This window comes from Cricetulus griseus, chromosome 2 (genome assembly GCF_003668045.3).
Source record: "Cricetulus griseus strain 17A/GY chromosome 2, alternate assembly CriGri-PICRH-1.0, whole genome shotgun sequence".
Taxonomy (NCBI): Eukaryota; Metazoa; Chordata; class Mammalia; order Rodentia; family Cricetidae; genus Cricetulus; species Cricetulus griseus.
The window spans coordinates 247,490,054-247,508,007 of record NC_048595.1 but is presented as its reverse complement, the minus strand read 5'-3'; the positions used below and the strand labels follow the sequence as shown (position 1 = coordinate 247,508,007).

Sequence of the window (17,954 nt, the reverse complement as noted above, 5' to 3'; positions counted from 1 at the left end):
CAAGAACCAATCTTCCAAGTCCATGCTTTCCTCACCCCAACATGTCAGTCAAAAGAGTTGTAATGGTGACTACAATCAAAAGCATTAGGGGATGGTCTCTACAGCCTTGAGGAATATGGGATTCTCCTAGTTAATTAAGGGTTAAAATATTATACAGGAAATGAAGCCAAAAAAAAAATAGAAGTGGGAAAGACATTGCAGTGTGTGTAGGTGAAGTTTTAAAAACCTGGATTTGGGGCCAGGGATGATGGCACACACCTTCACTTTCATCACTCAGGATGCAGAGGCAGGCTTATTTCTCTGAGTTGAAGGCCAGACTATCCTACATAGCAAGTTCCAGGCCAGTCACGGCTACATAATGAAACCCTATCTCAAATAAAATAAAATCTGAACAAACAAAAACAATGAAAGACCCTATAGATTGGAAAAACTGTACTTTCAAAGAAAGAAAGAAAAGAAAGAAGATTAAAATATTAGTAGAACCAGCAATTTCAAAGAGAGCTGAGTTTTCCAGCTACACTGAGTGATACAAATCCAATCATAAGAGTTTTACTCATTGTACTAATTGGGGAGGGACAATTCAGTTTCTTAAATGGAAAAGTCTCTTAATTTAACATAACTTCTAAGACTGTACTATAGGTTTTGTGATGACTGATGTAGTCTTTGGGCTTTGGGTCAATGACGCCAGAGAGAAAAGATTGAGGGGTGTGTCTGTATGAAATGAGTATTTCTCCTTTGTGGCCCCAAATCCCTTTCTCATCTATGATGAAGAGATAGATCTGTAGCTATTCATGACATGATACTATTGTTAGCCAAATTTCAAGCAAAAAAATTACACCAAATAATAAAGTTTCTTAGGAGTTGGTTCATTATTTTAGTAAGGATTTGGATTCAAATATAGGTTATGGCTATTAAAAGCTTTCTTACATTTAACAAGCTAGATGTTAAATAAAGCTAGTACAGACCAGAAGTCATAAAGCTGTTCTCTGCCTCTCACTAATTGAATATGAATATACTGGCTATGTACACACAATACATAAAAGTAATGCTCTACCATGGTATATATTTCCCAAAGGTTTATTAGTAAATCACTTAATTAGCTATTAATGCTTGTGAATTATAGTATAGAAATCAAAAGTAAAGTTTTTAGAAAATTTTACAGGCATTTTGAAGACTAGGTTCATTGAAATAAGCAATAGAAAATAGTATTTTGTGTGTATTTTCCTCTATTTTTATAATTCATTTTAATTATAGTTTATCAAAATACAAGCATAGAGTGGACTAGAGTAACAAAATAAATTGGGTCTTCACTATAGAAAAGCACCTGGTGAGTATCAAGTAGCAGCATATGAACACAGCCAAACAAAGGTAGCCTCAAGTAGTTCAAGACTGAATAAAGAAGCCTAACACAGAGAGAGTGTATTGGTGTTGTTAATACCAGCTCTCTCCATGGGGCTGGCAGCCTGCATGCTCAAATTATACATATTTTAATCAACTTGACAGTAATAGTTCTAACTGCAAATTATTAGAGTGAAATTCTGATTCCTACATTATTCTCTTCTGATTTGTATTAGACAGTGCTTAGGTACAGTTAACTTGGAATGCTATGAGTCACTTTATCTATATAGCCATGAAAAGGTTTGGCCAGTTTTCTCCATGAGCAAGATGACAAATATCTGCATTATATTCTACCAGTTGGTCCTGCTGTCATGATTCAAGTATGACAGATTTCCAATGAACTCAGACATGACCTAATAATCATCTTCTACATAAAGTTCCTGGTGACCCTCCATCATTTAAAGACTGTTTACCAAGGATGATTTATCTCCAGTCTTGCTTTCTGACTTCACTTGTTTCCTTTAACCCCTTCTGGATGTTATCTACTTTCGAAGATTTTAATCCTTGAGCTAATTTGCTGTCAAACTCTTTATCAAAAGAAATGTAGCAAAAGAATATGATCACCCATACTCCATTTATTCTAGGGCAGCTGTCTACACAAAGGTACAAAAACATGCCTTGATAATCTAAAACCCTATTGAATTTTAACATCTCAGTGTGAGCCTGAACTCACATACAATCTCATGTTACTAATGTACTACCATGATTGACTATACAACCAAAGTTCTACCGAGTGAGTGTTCAAACTATCTCTGAACCTGTTCACTGAATGAATTCTGTTTTTTTTTAAGGGTTTAAAGAGAGATTAAGTTAAGGTGACTTGTTTTATTTTTTGGTAATTCTTGTTGCTAAAATACTCTTCATTGTACTAAGAATCATTTATGTTCCTGTAGAGCTGACATATAAACTCTTTAAGCCCTTGGGATAATATACAAAACAATGACCTTAACTCTCCTACAAGGGAACTTTGAAATGTTTAAATAAGGCTGTTGCCAGTTGTCTATTTCAAAAAAGAATTTTGTCAAACCTTTTAGGATGGTTCAGAGGTTTGGTTCTGTGGTAATATCTTGATTGTACAAATAAAGCTTGTCTGAAGATCAGAGGATGGAGCTTGCCACTAGCTAACCATAGAGGTCTGGAGGTCTGTACAGACAGACAGGAAGTGAAATGTCTAGGCAGAAACAGGAAGTAAGATGGCCGGGTGGAGAGGATATAAGCAAGAACAAACAGAAACTCGCACTTTTTTCCTCTGGGAAGCCAATGAGGTAAAGGTGGCTTTGACTTGCTCCTCCTTCTCTCTGATCTTCCACATTTTCCTCTATAATTGACTCTGGGTTTTTCTTATTTAGACCAATTAAGAACTCCATTTACATGGTTCCTTGAAGGTGGCTTATTGTGCAATTACTCAAACCATATCTTTTATGAATGTGAAGGCTGTCTTGGAGGTTGTACAATATGATAGTACCTTGCCTTTCATAAATAGGTGTGCTTAAATACCTAGAAAGGAAGTTAAAAAGAAATACTAAGAATAACTGGTCATTTCAAGGCAGCTATTGTCTTTGTCAGCTGGGATGGTTAATCTTCATTGTCAGCTTGGGGGACTGGAATTGCCCAGGAAACAGACTCACCCTAAATGTATAGAATACCATCATGTGAGGTTTTCCCAGATGAATTTGTTAATATAGTCAGAAAGCTAGTTGTGCACATTCACGCTGTCCCATGTATTCCCTCAAAATAGACCTTTCTTCCCTAAACCTACTTCTTTCCAGGCATTTGGTCACAAGGATGAGCTGGTTTTAATGTCTCACTCCTCTGTCTCTCTCATTTAAAGAGTTCAAATTTTCCATGTACCCATTTATGTGTATATTTTAACTTGATGAAAAATACTGCTTTACTGATCAAATATTAGTTGCAGAACATGTTTTAAGACCCATACAAAGCAATATACATATACATATATATACATATATATATATATATAATTCTACATAATTTTATAAGACCCAATGTCATTATGAATTACCTACTTACATTTTTATAGTTTCATTTTACAGATTTTTTTGCAGTGATTAAATCTCAAGTAAACCTATTGGCAATGTCACTTAACAATTTAGTTTTGCAGATCAAGCTTTCTCTTGTAAGAATTTTTCTCATGGTATCAAACCTACAACAAACAGAATATTTATATCTTTGGAAAAATGATAGCTCTTTTTAAAGTAGGTGTTCAGATTAATTAGAATTTTAAAATGCATTTTTATGAGACAATGTCCAGGCTACCCCAGGATTTATGGTCTTTCTATTGTAGCTTCAAAAGGAGCTGGGGTTAAAAGCCTGGACCATAATATCTTTCGAAAAACATACATTAAAAAAATCTAAATCATGTATTAAATTTTAAAGTTCTCTTTCATGAAAGAACTTTCTGTCTCTATATCCTACTAAAAGTTTTAAATGATGAGTAAAGATTCATACCAAATTAAGTTTGTAGGTGGAATATGGAGCAATTAAAATTTCTCATGCAGAAGCTAATGCCTTCTGATATGAATGTAAGATCAGAATATATATATATATATATATGTGTGTGTGTGTGTGTGTGTGTGTGTGTGTGTGTGTGTGTATAAACAAACAAGAACAAAGTATCTATTTCCATTGTTGAAAGCTGGAGAGAGAAGGCACACAAATTTACAAAGAAAAACATCAAGGTAGAAAACGTAGGGAGACATTAGTATATGGGGGGAAGATTTATGCAGAAGGAGAAGGAGAGAGCAGAGATAGACTAAGGAAGTTTGAAAATGCCATAGTAAAACTGATTATTTAGTAAGTTTATTTGAAAGTATGCATACAATTTATGTGTGTACAGATTTTTTATTGTTCTTTAAGGCAAGAAATTTGGGGATGGGAGAGGTGGTGCAGTGATTTTGAGTAATGGCTGCTCTTGCAGACAAAGCAGGTTCAATCTCCAGAAGCCACAAGTTAGCTTGCAAGGATCCATCATTTCTATTTCAGAGGATCTGACACCTTCTTCTGGCTCTCATGGGCACCAGGCACACATGATTCACAGACATACATGCAGGTAAAAACACCCATACACATAAAAATACAATAAAACAATTTTTTAAAGCAAGGAATTTATGTAAAGAAAATGAAATATCAACCCACTCTTTGATTCTATTAAACAACTGATAGAGTTTTGTAATATATAATGGATACACACACACACATACACACACACACACACACACACACACACACACACACACACACACTTGAGTTACTACACAGGGTGACTGCCTAACACTCATATGAGTGTGTGTTCAGTATGCACAAGGGTCTGGGTTATGTCCCATGTGCTGAGGAAGGAAGAAAGAAAGGAAGGGGGGATAACAAGAGAGGCAATAAGGAATGATAGAACACCTACCTACTCTAGAGCCAGGTTGACACCTAGAATCTCCATTTATTGACCACAGCTAAATTTTTCATTTGCTAAATGCAGTTTGTGCCTCAATTTTCTTAATTTGTATGAGAAAAATAGTATTTTCCCAAATAGCTGTTTTGAGAGTCAAATAAGGTAACTGTAAATGTGTATTTTGTGTATGTGTCTACCAATCCATGTGTTGGGAGAGTAGTTGAAGTGCTCTGCTAATGGAAAAGATACACTGCTACCTTTCATGTGCAAATTGGCTGAGAAGTAATAAGACAAGGCATGAGTCTCTATAGCTTTCATGAAGAGTCTGTTCTTGGGGAAGGTTAGGAAAAGGGAATAAAGTATAAAGGTGGGATAGAGGGAGAATCAAAGTAAGGATACAGAAAAAAGTCATGGAAACCTACTATTTTACAAGCTGCTATAATATTACATATTACTTATGATATTTAATGTAGGCTATAATATAATTTTTTAAAATTTTGAACAGAGGTACCCTGCATGAATGGACAATGCTGTTTGCAGAATCCATGAGTTATTAACAAAAATCCCAGTGCTGGGTGTGAATTGTTGATCTTTGAGGTGCTGTCACAGGTCCCCAGAACAATACAAGCTAGTGCCATTGCTTTTGATTGCCTCAAAAACTAGATGGCAAGCTCCTATCACTAAAGATATACATACTTTAGTTGCAGGACATAGAGAAATCATGCTGGATCTGAACTGGATACTTCTTCCTTGCTTGGCTATCTTTCATAGTGCCAAAACATGCTATGAAAGCTCTTAGGTCAGAAAAGTCATCAGCATTATATAGATATGAACCTTGTGAACTACAGTACCCACCTCCCAGGGGTGAAGCACTGACTGGTGTAATAGTGTTATGACTATATGGGGGTAACCAATCACTTTCTAATTGGCTTCGATACCCTCTTCACAGGAAAGAATTCATGACATACTTTAAACCTAGTCAGAAACCCATAATTAAGCAGTTCATTGGCCCTAGGGGCAATCTAGCTCTGCTAAATGCACATGGTGCCATCTCAATAATATGCTTCTATCCATAGATTATTGCTGCTCTCAGCTTGGTCAGAGAAGCTTCGCTTTGCATTTGGCAAACATTAGTGCAGAAACTCATTAATGATGAGAAATAGGGACTGTTGAGTTCTCAGCCTCAAGTGAGGCATCTGTATTAATACCTTCCAGTCTCAAGGAACACGACCAAAGGGGTTGAAAAGAATGTAAGAGTTGGAAGATGGGGAGGAGTGCTATGAAGAGCTATCTGCTAAATGTGACATGGCCATTCCACCCATGGACTCATAGCATCCATGGCTACCTGATGGGGGTGTCCTTCTGTATGCTGTGAAGATGTTTCTTGTGATCTTCCTGCCTCTGCCTCCTTCAGCAAATCCTACAGTGTGTGCCACCACAACCAGCAAATATGTTTCTCTTATTGGTTGATGAATAAAGCTATTTTGGTCAATGGACAGGCAGGATGTAGCCAGGCAGGAAGTATAGGCAGAGCTACCAGACTAGGAGAATTCTGGGAAGAGGGCCAGAGAGAATGAGTCATAGGAGAGATACCATGTTGCCACTGGGAACGTAGGACACCTGGGCATTCTCTGAAGACAAGGCCATGTGAGGATATAAAGATTAATAGTTATGGATTAGTGATTAAAAGAGGGCTAGGCATTAAGAAGCCGTAGCCGTTGGCTAAATAGTTTATAATTAAAATAAGCCTCTGTGTGCTTATTTGAGACTAAAGGGCTGCAGGACCTGGCCAAACAGAAACTTCCCTCCACATTTACCTACAAAAGATGGTACAGATACTCTTGAGGTTCTACCATTCATGAGAAGCTATTTGTTAAATGATTGTTGGGTTAGGGAAAGCTATTTCACTCAGTAGCATACCATCAGTAAGTTGTCCATGCTTCACTGAATAACCCCCATTGATGCTCAGGGGAGCCACCCCAGTTAAACACAGAAAAATGAAATGAACAAAAAGGAATGAAACTAGGAGTGGGGTTGGTGAGAAGAAAAGGGTCAGGTAGAGTGGGAGGGGCATAAGAGGAGGTGATTATGGTGAAAATGACCAAAATACTTCACATTCATGCATGAAAATTTCCAAAGAATAATAAAAAAATAAAAAGAACATTTTAAATTGACTTTTTATTTATTGATTGACTTACATTTTTATTCATTCCTTATTAACAAATTAATTGAATATATGCATTTTTCAAATAAAGGAATTATTTTGTTCACTTGCTACTATATTGCTGAATAAATATAAATTATTAATATTAATCTACATGAAAATTTTAACAGTGCAATATTTTAATCAAATAATCATATATATGCACGTTTATAAAATATAGTTACAAGATGAATTCAGACAATATTAGTATTATGTTTTTTATAAACCATCCAACAGGATTTTATTAGCAATCAACAAGAATTTGTTGAATTCGAGACATATTAATCTTATACTTGCTCTAAAATCTCATTAAGAGGCTTCTGCCTCTGAGAAGACAGACATGCATTTCCCTACCCTCATATATTCCAGATGTAAAGCTGAGAAAGCTAGCAACATAGATATGCCAAATGGGTACAGATGAAATATGCTCTAGCTTCACATGGTAATATAAACTTAGCCCTCAGGATGCTGAGTCCGAAGACCTTGAGTTTAAGTCCACCCCTACCTATGTATTAACAAAAAGTTGGACACTGATCTTGGCTATATAGTAATACCCTGTCTCAAAACAAAACATAATCCTCATCAAGAGCCTGTTGGCTCTAGCTGAAAGATCAGGAAGCAACATGTAGACAATAGCCACTCTATTGTACACAAATGTCACAAAAATGGCTGTGTTTCACCCATGTCAGCAATGAGTAGATATAATGGACTCCTTTCCTTGAAAAACTGTCATAGATACCCTGAATCCGCCCTCACACCTATCCTTTGCTTGGGTTGTATCAGAAAAAAACAGAGCTCGTGGCCTGGACTTTCATCTTATTGAGGTAGTACTAATTTCCCCAACCCAGTGTGGAAACTACTTGAAGACCTTGGGCTGTCATTACATCTATGTAATGACATCTAAGTATTGACATGTTCCTTCTCCTCCCACAGAGGTGATGTCTAGTGAAAGAGCAGGAATTTTGTCACTAGCCAGCAGTGAAAAGCATCCATATACCAAACAGAATAAGTACAGGTTTTCACGGACCCAAAACACTGTGCTCACAGATCCTTGGTTAGTGTCAGTGAAGTGCTAGGTGTCCCTATCTGTTATCTCTCTCGGAAGTATCCTAGGAGACTTGCTTCAACTGTAATAATCTGGGAAAATTCAAAGAAGAAGACTTGGAAAAGCTATACCCAGCAAACATTTATCAAAGAAAATGGAAAGTGATACACATTGTAGTAAAAGTTGCAGCAAAAGTATCTAACACAGACAAAAGAAGAAAAAGAGCAAGATGACAAATGAGTCAGATACAGGGACGGTGCTTACCAAGCCAGAGAGCTGCAAAACTCCCTGTGATAACAGAAAGAAGGAAACAGAAGCTACAGCTGCACCTGGAAACTTCAGCACCCTTCCTCAACAACTGAATAAAGTGCTAGACAGATAATCAGTAGACTCAAAAAGGAACTGCATGACACACTGTCAACTACATAATCCAGTCTCCACAGAAAGACCATTCTGCCCAACAGCAAAACACACTGTGTTTCAGAGCTCACAAGGACATACACAGAGATAAAAGGTGCCTCAAAAGAAAGCTCATGGGGGTGGGGCAGTGAAGATATGGCTCATCAGTAAAGGGTACTGGTTGCACTTCCAGAGGACCTGGGTTCGATTCCCAGCACCATATTGAGCCTCACAGCTTTATGTTCAAGAGATCTGAAACCCTTTTCTGGCCTCCACAGTTACCAGACATGCAAGTGGTATACAGTCATACAGGTAGGCAAAATACCCATACACAAAAAATAAAATAAAATTGTAACTAAAGAAAGCTTAGCAAACTTTAAAGAATTAGATCACAATAGTCTACGACCACACAGAAATAATCTTAAAATAAAACCAAAATTCTCACGGGAAATTCTCTGTGTGCTTAAGAACCAAGCACCATATAGTCAAGTTATGGACTGAAATTAATGAAAATGAAAATACAGCCTATCAAACTTTGTGTGACACAGCTAATTAAGATCTGAGAGGGAAAGTTGTAGCACTAGTGATTTGTTTTTGAAGAAAGCTATTGTAATTTAAGAAAAGCAGCACAAGAGAGAAAGATGCTGTGTGACAGGGTTCACAGGGATTTTTATTAGTGAAAGAGATTAAAAGGGGGAAGACGGGCCTCTGGAGACAGGAGCAACAGGAGAGAGTAGAAAGGAAAGCGGGTGAGAGAGAGAAAAGGGCGGAGAGAGAGGGAGAAAAGGGAGGAACAGACAGAGAGGAGAGATAAAGAGAGAAGGATGGGAGGTCTGCAGGGCCCTTTTAAAGGGGAACATAGTGAATGTGCAGAGTGGCTGTTATCCTGTCAGGACCCCAAGGACAGGCAGTACAGATGCCTGAACACTAACACCAGCAAAATCCTCAAATCAGTGAGTTCTGACTACACTAAAGACATACAGGAAAGATAGAGAGAAACAATTGGGGAAAAAAAATCATTGAACTAAATAAAGGATTGAAAGTTGCAATTAAAAGATGAAGAAGAAATACCTTATGAGGGCGTGGGACAATGTTATCAACCCTCCAGATGTCGTGACAATAAGAAGGGCATTTTACACACAACTTTACTTGCACTATTTTACCCTTTAGGTAAGAAAAACAATTCCTCAAATATCCTTACTATTACCTACCTCACTCTATATGAAATAGGTGATTTGGTCAGTCCTATTGCTGTTAAAACTACTCCCAAAGGAAATAAAGTGGAGAGAAATTGGAGAAGACACCCCAACACAGGTCTCTAGCTTCCACTTCTGCATGCACGGGCTTATGTGACCACCTGAATATGTATGCCACCCTCCCACACAGGATTGTCGGATATACACAAGATTTCCAGGATGGTCTTCTAACTAAAATGTCTGTCATTGGAGAGAACCCATCAAGAGCAGATATGTAAGGTGGGTTGTGAGGTGCTTTTCTGAGAAAGATTTTGGAAGAGTCACCTGACCGAAGAGTGACAAGAGACATTAGCAGCAAATGAGATGTGTTGCAGTGTGATTCAGACATGCACAAGAACCTTACTACAAAAAGCAGAAAACCAAATGCAAAGAAATTTGTAAGTTGAGATTTTAGGATACTAAGAAAACAGCAGATTTTGAGATTCATTGAAAGGAAGGGTAGCGAATGAGCAATGAATCCCATCTACAATGTATGTCTTATGGAAAATCAGCATTTGTCCGAAAAGAGAGCCTGTCTAGTTCCTTTTAACTCTGTAGGCAGGGGTATGAGAATGAAAAGAGGGATTTTTAAATATAAATTTCTGGGCGATCCTCCAATATTCACCAAGTGTTAAAGTAAAACGTAACTTTACAACCTGTAATTTTATCAATGTATTCCTTGGCACTTCCTTACATGTAGTATAATACCGTCTGGCTACACTCAACCCTCTACAGTCTTACCATTCTCCCACATCAAGCAACCTCCACTCCTTCCTCCACCAATGTTCTCTGTTCCCAAGGCTCTCATAACCGCATTCACACCCCCCAGGGTCTCCCTGGCCTCCAGATGCTGCTACTAAGAGTTGAGGGCCACCTATTGATCTCACAAAGAGCTGAGTGCCTCTTTCTGCCCCCGTCAATCAGATGTAACCTGACTATAGACACATAGCATAGACCCCCATTAACCAAGCTGCTGCCTCGAATTGTGCCTGTTTTCCCTCTGTTGGGCCATCTTTGACATAGATTCCCTGTTTTGTCTGACAGGCCTGCAGCCTTTCTTCCAGTCCCCCAGCATGATCTGCAGTGTTACTAAATCTGTTACTCTGAAGGGCAGTTCATCTCAATGACTTTCTCAGCTCCCTCTCTTTTCCATCCATATAACCCAAGACATCGTGTATTGTAAGTTAGTTTGTAAACACTGTCCTTCATCTCAAAAAAGGAAAGTAGTGTCACAATACTATGTATCATCCCGGAATAGCATAAAGATTTGGGTATGTGTCAAAATTGTAAGAGTGACATTGAAATAGGGTAACTAATATTATGCCTCGATTTTCTTCACTACAAATAAGAATGAAGCACCTGAAAGAGGAGTAGAAATAAATGTTTATGCTTATCTTAAGACATATGTAATTTGCCTAACATATTCTAGCATAGGAAGTACGATACATAGATCCAACAGTTTTAGCTCTGAGCAAAGGATGAGGGAAATACTGTTTAACATTTGAAGTGTATTAATTAGAAACATAAACACACGGTAGGACTGCTTAATGTGAAAAAATCTTAATCACAACTCATAAGCTGCCAAAAATGTCATCTATTTTTATCTTATGCTAACAAAGGTTTTGTTCACTAGGATAATGATTGTAGGATGCCAGCTTCATGGGAGAAATGAGTGGTATTCAAACAGGTTGACTGGCTCCAGATAGAACATGGGCAGTCCTGTTGCTGCAAAGGAGTGGAAAAAGATTGTCTAGGCAATCAATATTGCCTCTGGCTTAGTTACTGTCCTAGTGTTGTGACAAAATACCAGGACAAAGCCACTTCAAGGAATAGGGGTTATTCTGCCTCACAGTTCAAAAGTACAGTCTCCTGTGCCCAGGCGGTCAAGCCAGCAGAAGCTCCAAGTAACTCGTCACCTTGTATTCATAACCAGGAAGCAACAGCAGCGAATGCATGCTACGGTTAGCTTCCCAGCTCCACTTCAGAGTCCAGAGTCCCAGCTACAGAATGGCAGCACCCAGAACAGATATGCTTTCCCTTCTCAGGGCAGTCCCTTCATGGCCATGCTCACAGGTAAATTTAGATTTTCTCAAGTTGACATTTAGCACTAACAATCACAGGCCCTGTGCTTGACTCTCTGTCTCAGTGGCTGAGTCAAAGCAATTTTGTTATCTATCCAGAATAGTACTGAAATCTAGGGTAAACACAGCTGCACAGACCACTAAAGAACTGCTCATGCAAGGTACTGTCTGAGAGCTTCCAAAGACTAACAGCTGGGATGGCATCAAGCTGACCCAGGGGCCAGATGACTGCATTTATCCTGATTGCAAACATAAAAAAAAAAAAGATGCTTTGCACATGTGGTAAAATTTGATCAAAGGCTTTCTTGAATTGTACTGGACCAGTATGTTTGTGGCCACCTACTCCCAAGGACTGAAAGTTATCAATAACTCCCAATAATCTAGTAACAGTGAATGGTTAAATCAATTCTTGTCACTTTGCAACAAGTCCTTTTCTCTGGGAAGCCTAGCATAATGCTTTTCGCTTGGTATTATATGATTTATATCATTTTGAAGTCTCTCTTCTCTCTCTCTCTCTCTCTCTCTCTCTCTCTCTCTCTCATACACACACACACACACACACACACACACACACACACACACACACACACGCAGACACACACACTGGATTTTGACCATGTCCAGCTCCCACAGTCTCCTTCCCCATTTGCTAATTATAAAAAAATTAAGTTGTAATCTCAACCAGGTTGTTTTAATAAATAGGGGTGATTGAATTTCACTAATCAGGGGCCTGATACATACTTTTAATGATGCCAAAGCATGCCGGCTGTCTTGTGTGGTTCTTCACCATTTTGAAAAGGGCTCTGCATTCAGATAGCAACTAGAATGGGAGGCAGCAGCAAAATTATAATGCTAGAGGCCATTGTCCTGTGAATGGAATCCATCAATAGTTAAATTGAACTGTCAGTAGTTTAATAACTTCTCGATGAAGGAATTTTTTTTCTAGTCAAAATAGAATGTTCTAAATAGCAGACGTTAAAATTCTACTCTTCTGTCATTAGTGGAGTAAAACACTCATTTAAGATTTAAAACATCTATTATAATATTAACCTGCTAAATACTGTAATAAAAGGAAAATTATTTTCAAAATATTATTTTTGTATAGAAAAAGAAACGTTCTTTGAAGTATACTATGGGAAAAATTCAGGTGGTCATGTTAATAATTGACAGAAACAGTATTAATTCCTGAATTGTCTGACCTCTTGAACATATATTATCATATAGTATCCCTTGAAATAATTTTGCCATTTTTGCCTAAGTCCATCAAGAAGGCTTCTGCTTCTTTGAGAGTTAGGACCATGATATCACACCCCCATTTTTTTAACGGCATATGAGCAGTGTGAGATAACTCTCGCTATGAAACTAAATGTGAATATAAAATGTTTTTTATCATCCTCTTCATTAATAGTAAATAAATGCAGTCACTGATGGGGACAGTGAGATGTCCATCAGCTGGCAAAGCCATTTGCTGAACAAGTCTGGTGAACCTAGGTTTGATCCCTAGGACACAATAAGATAAAAGGAGAGAAAGGATTCCACAAAGTGGTCGGTCCTCTGAGTTTCACATGGGCACACATGGGCCACGGACGTAAGCACGCGCGCGCGCCCACACACACACACACACATACACACACACACACACACACACACACACACACACACACACACTAATGATGAAAACTAAAAGCAAACACTTGACTTGGATAAGCCTCTATTTCTTAAAATCAAAAATTTACTTTGGGTGATTTAGGATCTTTTCTTGTTCTAAAATAAGGTTCATTTACAGTAAAGAAAAGAGAATTTAATAGGCAAATTTTTCAGAAGAAAAATATTTGGAAAAATTAAGGTTTAGACACTCATGTTACTCATTTTAAACATCAGAGTGGCCTTGCTAATGACTTAAAAATTAACATAGCTTCATTTCAAAAGTTTTAGGGGAAAAAAGCTATTTTAATGTGCTTTAAACTTTCCCTGATGTCAAAAGTGAGGGTTTAGTTGTCCTTTCTGTTATTGCTGTTGTTAAGGCCCTTGAGTCTGTGGTTAGAATCCATACATCATTCCTGGGCACAAGTTCATTCTTAATTGACTCAAATACTAACTTTTTGAGCCTCTGGAGAAAAATCACCCTTCATTCTTAACTTATTCTTTCTAAGAATCAGAAATTCTAATTGCATAGATTAGGAGATAAATGGGCTAAGAAAACTTCTAATCAATTATTTTTCTTTAAAAATTACAAAAAAGGCAAGGCATTGGTAACACATGCCTTTAATCCCAGCATTCGGGAGGCAGAAGCAGGCGGGTCTCTGTGAGTTTCAGGCTAGCCTGGTTTACAGAGCAAGTTCTGGGACAGCCTCCAAAGCAAAACAGAGAAACCCTGTCTCAAAAGACAAAACAAAACCAAAAACAAATACAAAAAATAGTGATTATCATCTTGTGAAAAATTGCATTAGAATTTCTTACATAATTTTGATTAAATCTACTTTTAAGTTTAAATGTGTGTTGGTATTCAACCAAAGTAGGTGTTTGAATTAACATATGAAGTTTTGAACTTCAGGAGCATGGATGTTGTATTATCAAGACACTTTCCAAAACAATTCTTGTGATTTTCCCATACTGACTGGGGGTTGCATTCCCACTTACACACTGATGTACTCCTCATTTAGTAGTACCTAACAAAGCCAGTCAGTGTCAACAAATACAGAAGCATAGCTACTGCTCTTGAGACAAACATCCTTCATTTTTCCTTTAGTAATTTTATTCAATGGTAAATGATTGGCTAAGAACTACCTGCTAAATTATGTGCAACTCATAGAGCTGAGAAAGTCATGTAGCATGGCTTTTGCAAGTGCAGCAGCGAATACAAGTGAAATCATATTCATTTTGTTCTTCACAGTTCCTCTTTACCTATAAGATGAAGAAAGTGCATACAACCAATCAGTTTCCAGAACTCCATTTGGCTGCATTTAATTTCATAGTCAAGGTTGATATTTAACAGCATATAAGTGAGAAATTTTCAAGTGTGACTACACCCACTATAGATGTAAATAACATCTCCATTTAAGTAAACAACGTTAAAAGTACTGGCAGTAATTTTCTTTTACAGCTTCTGGGGAAACACACACACACACACACACACACACACACACACACACACACACACACACTCACACGTGAAATTATGTCTCCCCAAGCTTCTTGCCTGTTTGTAATGCACCTGTTTTAGAGCGCTTTCCTAAATTATAAGACCTGTTTATGACAAACTTTAGGGAGAAATGTATTCTACTCAAGCACACACCACACAGAGAGAGAGAGAGAGAGAGAGAGAGAGAGAGAGAGAGAGAGAGAGAGAGAAAGGAGGGAGAGAGAGAGGGAAAGGGTGAGAGGGAGAGAGGTACTAGACTTTGAAACTTCATATGCTTTTGTTCTTATTTTAAATGTAATATCTTATTATATTAAAGTATCCCTTCATATTGACCAGAAGCCTAAAGTCTCAAGTAGTAGCAAATGGTCCAAAGTTTATAAAGGAAAAATATCAAACTTCATTCAAAGAAAAAAGTATGTGCTTTTTTTTTTAAAAGAACGGAGCCTCAAATAGAACTTTGTACATTGCCCAATAAATAAAATATCATATGTTTTTAAACTGAACTGCACACTTAAGGTGGGCAAATTCTATATCACAGTTAATTGCTCAACTATATGCCAGTCTCACATGGAAAATTAATATTTATTTAATAATTACTGATTATCAATTCTTAAGTCCTTCATTTTTAGTGCCTGTGACTATAGGTTGCCCTACTCTGAAGTACAACTCCACATCTAAGAATTTAATGGATCATATAAACATGGGAAAACTATATTTTAGAATTTAAATAAGGGCCCTTAATAAGGCTTTACAAATATAAGCTCATTTAGAAAATTATTAGTTTTCTTTGGCTGATTTTTTTTTAATGTGACAGGTCATGTATCATTAAACTCTATATAATTTCATTCCTTTTGATTCACTGTAAAACTAATATCAGTGTTGAAAATTCATATTAAAAAGTAAAAAAAAAGTTTTGGGGATGATTGATATATGTAATCTGTAGAATGTAAATAGATGTTACCAGAATATCGTTCTATAATTTACAAAGTTTCTCTGTTTTCACTGCCATGGCCTTCAGTGATCAAATTTAGGTAGAAGAATATAAAGCTCAATTATCCATGAAATAAAATGTATGTGGGTACTCAAATAGGCAGGATTTTACCATCTGAATTCTCATATAAATATTAAACACATGAAATGCTATCCATATAAGAAATAATTTACTAAATAACCATTCAATCTGCTTGCTCAACCAGTTTTAGAGTGAATTTTTCCATGTGAAATTCCTGAAACTGTAACAAGATGAGTAATGATGTATGCAAGGACAAGGCAAACAGGGAGTCACTTCTTATCTGTCATGCGTGTCACTCAGCAATCACACCTGAACAGGCAAACCACCAGTGTATGCTTGAAGCACTGCTGATTTCTAGTTGATGCCAATATTTCTCACTTAAACTCTTTAGGGTGAAGAATAAGAATCAACTTAGTAAAGTTTATATCTTGGAGAAAGTTTTATTCAGCAGATAATTGACCCTGAAATTGCTATCAAATTGATAATAATAATAATTATTACCTCACAAATGACTTCCAAGGGTTAAATAACCAGAAATACAAGAATTAACTAAACGAAATTAATAGCAATATATATGTGTGTGCATATATACACAATGGTTACTAAGGTTGTATGTAAAAAAGCACATATAAAATATTCACGAATATACTTCATCATATTTGCATATAAAGCATTATTTAATATACTCCACTTTATGGATATTTACATATTATGAGGAGATACATATATAAAATATATACATCAATATGTTAACATATCTAAATCTACATACACACCCCAGCTCCCATCTCACAGTAAGCCTTTAATACATTAATAATCATTATTGTTGACACTTCATAATAAACTGCCTGCTAAAACCTAGCGTTTCTCCCTCACACTCTCTCAGGGCACCGCCTTACATCATAATATCTTTTCATCCATAATCTATCGTACTGTTTCTTGTCTTCTGGAAACATAGACTGGTGTTTGGTTGAACTTGGCTTGCTAGGTTTCGGTTTGCTTTTGCTTTTTGTTTTATAAGGTCCTCTTCTACCCACGTCTCCCATCATAGTGTCTTTTGCAACTCATGATACAGAGTGTAGTGCATTCCCTGAAATGAAAGCCCCCCTCCACGCTAACCTGCAAATCTGAAACACCAGGCCTGTCAGCTCTGACTCTACTTCAGTCTCTGATATACACTTCTGGCTGCGGAAAGGTTATTTGTAGCCACTGTTTTATCAAGACTTCAAACTCATTGGGCTGCAACAAATACATTACTGCTGGCCTCCATCCACCAACCACGCTGCTAGTTCAGAAACTCACATCTTCCTTGTTGGCTGTCTACCGAGATCAGAAACCCAGACCGTTCGAAACGACCACCAAACTCAGTTTCAACGCTGCTCTTAGCACCTAGCTGTTCTTGTTTTTCATATCCACTCAGCGTACCGCTGCCAAAATGGATGCTTGCCTAAAACATTCCAGATATTTATTGACTTTTCCCCCGTAGTTTTCAAGTTAATTCCAACGAACACCTCTTAAATTTGTGATCAGAAAAGATAGCTTGCTAGCTGTGGCACGGCTATGACAAACACTGCAGCATCGGGTACTTATTTCTTCGTCCTCGATACACTCGTGACTTATCTTAGATTCTAACCATGACTTATCTTAGATTCTAACCGTGACACTCTTCCTGACTTGCTTACTGCTGCCTACACATCCCAGTTTTATGTGATCTTTCTTTAATGCATGTATGAAAACACAGAGGCAGAGACAGTCTGACAGACAGACAAAAGCATGGATGATGCCCGGTGTCTCTTTCCTATAGGGATACTACTGTCACCAGATCATTAAGACCTCAATTCAGCCTATATAGAAACTCAACATCTTTTGTATAATTAAAGAGCCATGTAAAAAATGACCATAAGTGGCCCAACTATCCTGAATTCCCTGACTAGACCCCATTTGGAATTTTATAATTGGAAATCCATCAATTAAGCAATTGTTTCTTATTCTAAAAGTTTTGTTTTGCTTAGTCATCTGCTTTTGAGTCTACAAAT

At 37.3% G+C, this 17,954-nt stretch overlaps 1 protein-coding gene across 6 annotated transcripts in view; it reads right to left on the bottom strand.

Annotated features, from left to right (window-relative positions):
* Positions 1–17,954, bottom strand: part of Themis (thymocyte selection associated) — a 205,060-nt gene that overhangs the window by 145,634 nt on the left and 41,472 nt on the right. The window contains exon 5 of one of the 6 annotated variants that reach the window (XR_004768428.1): positions 14,654–14,668. The exons of the other annotated variants lie outside the window; for them this stretch is intronic. The gene's annotated coding sequence lies outside the window, so the exon portion shown is untranslated. Of the gene's footprint in view, positions 1–14,653; positions 14,669–17,954 lie in introns of those variants that run through there. 6 annotated transcript variants of the gene reach the window in all.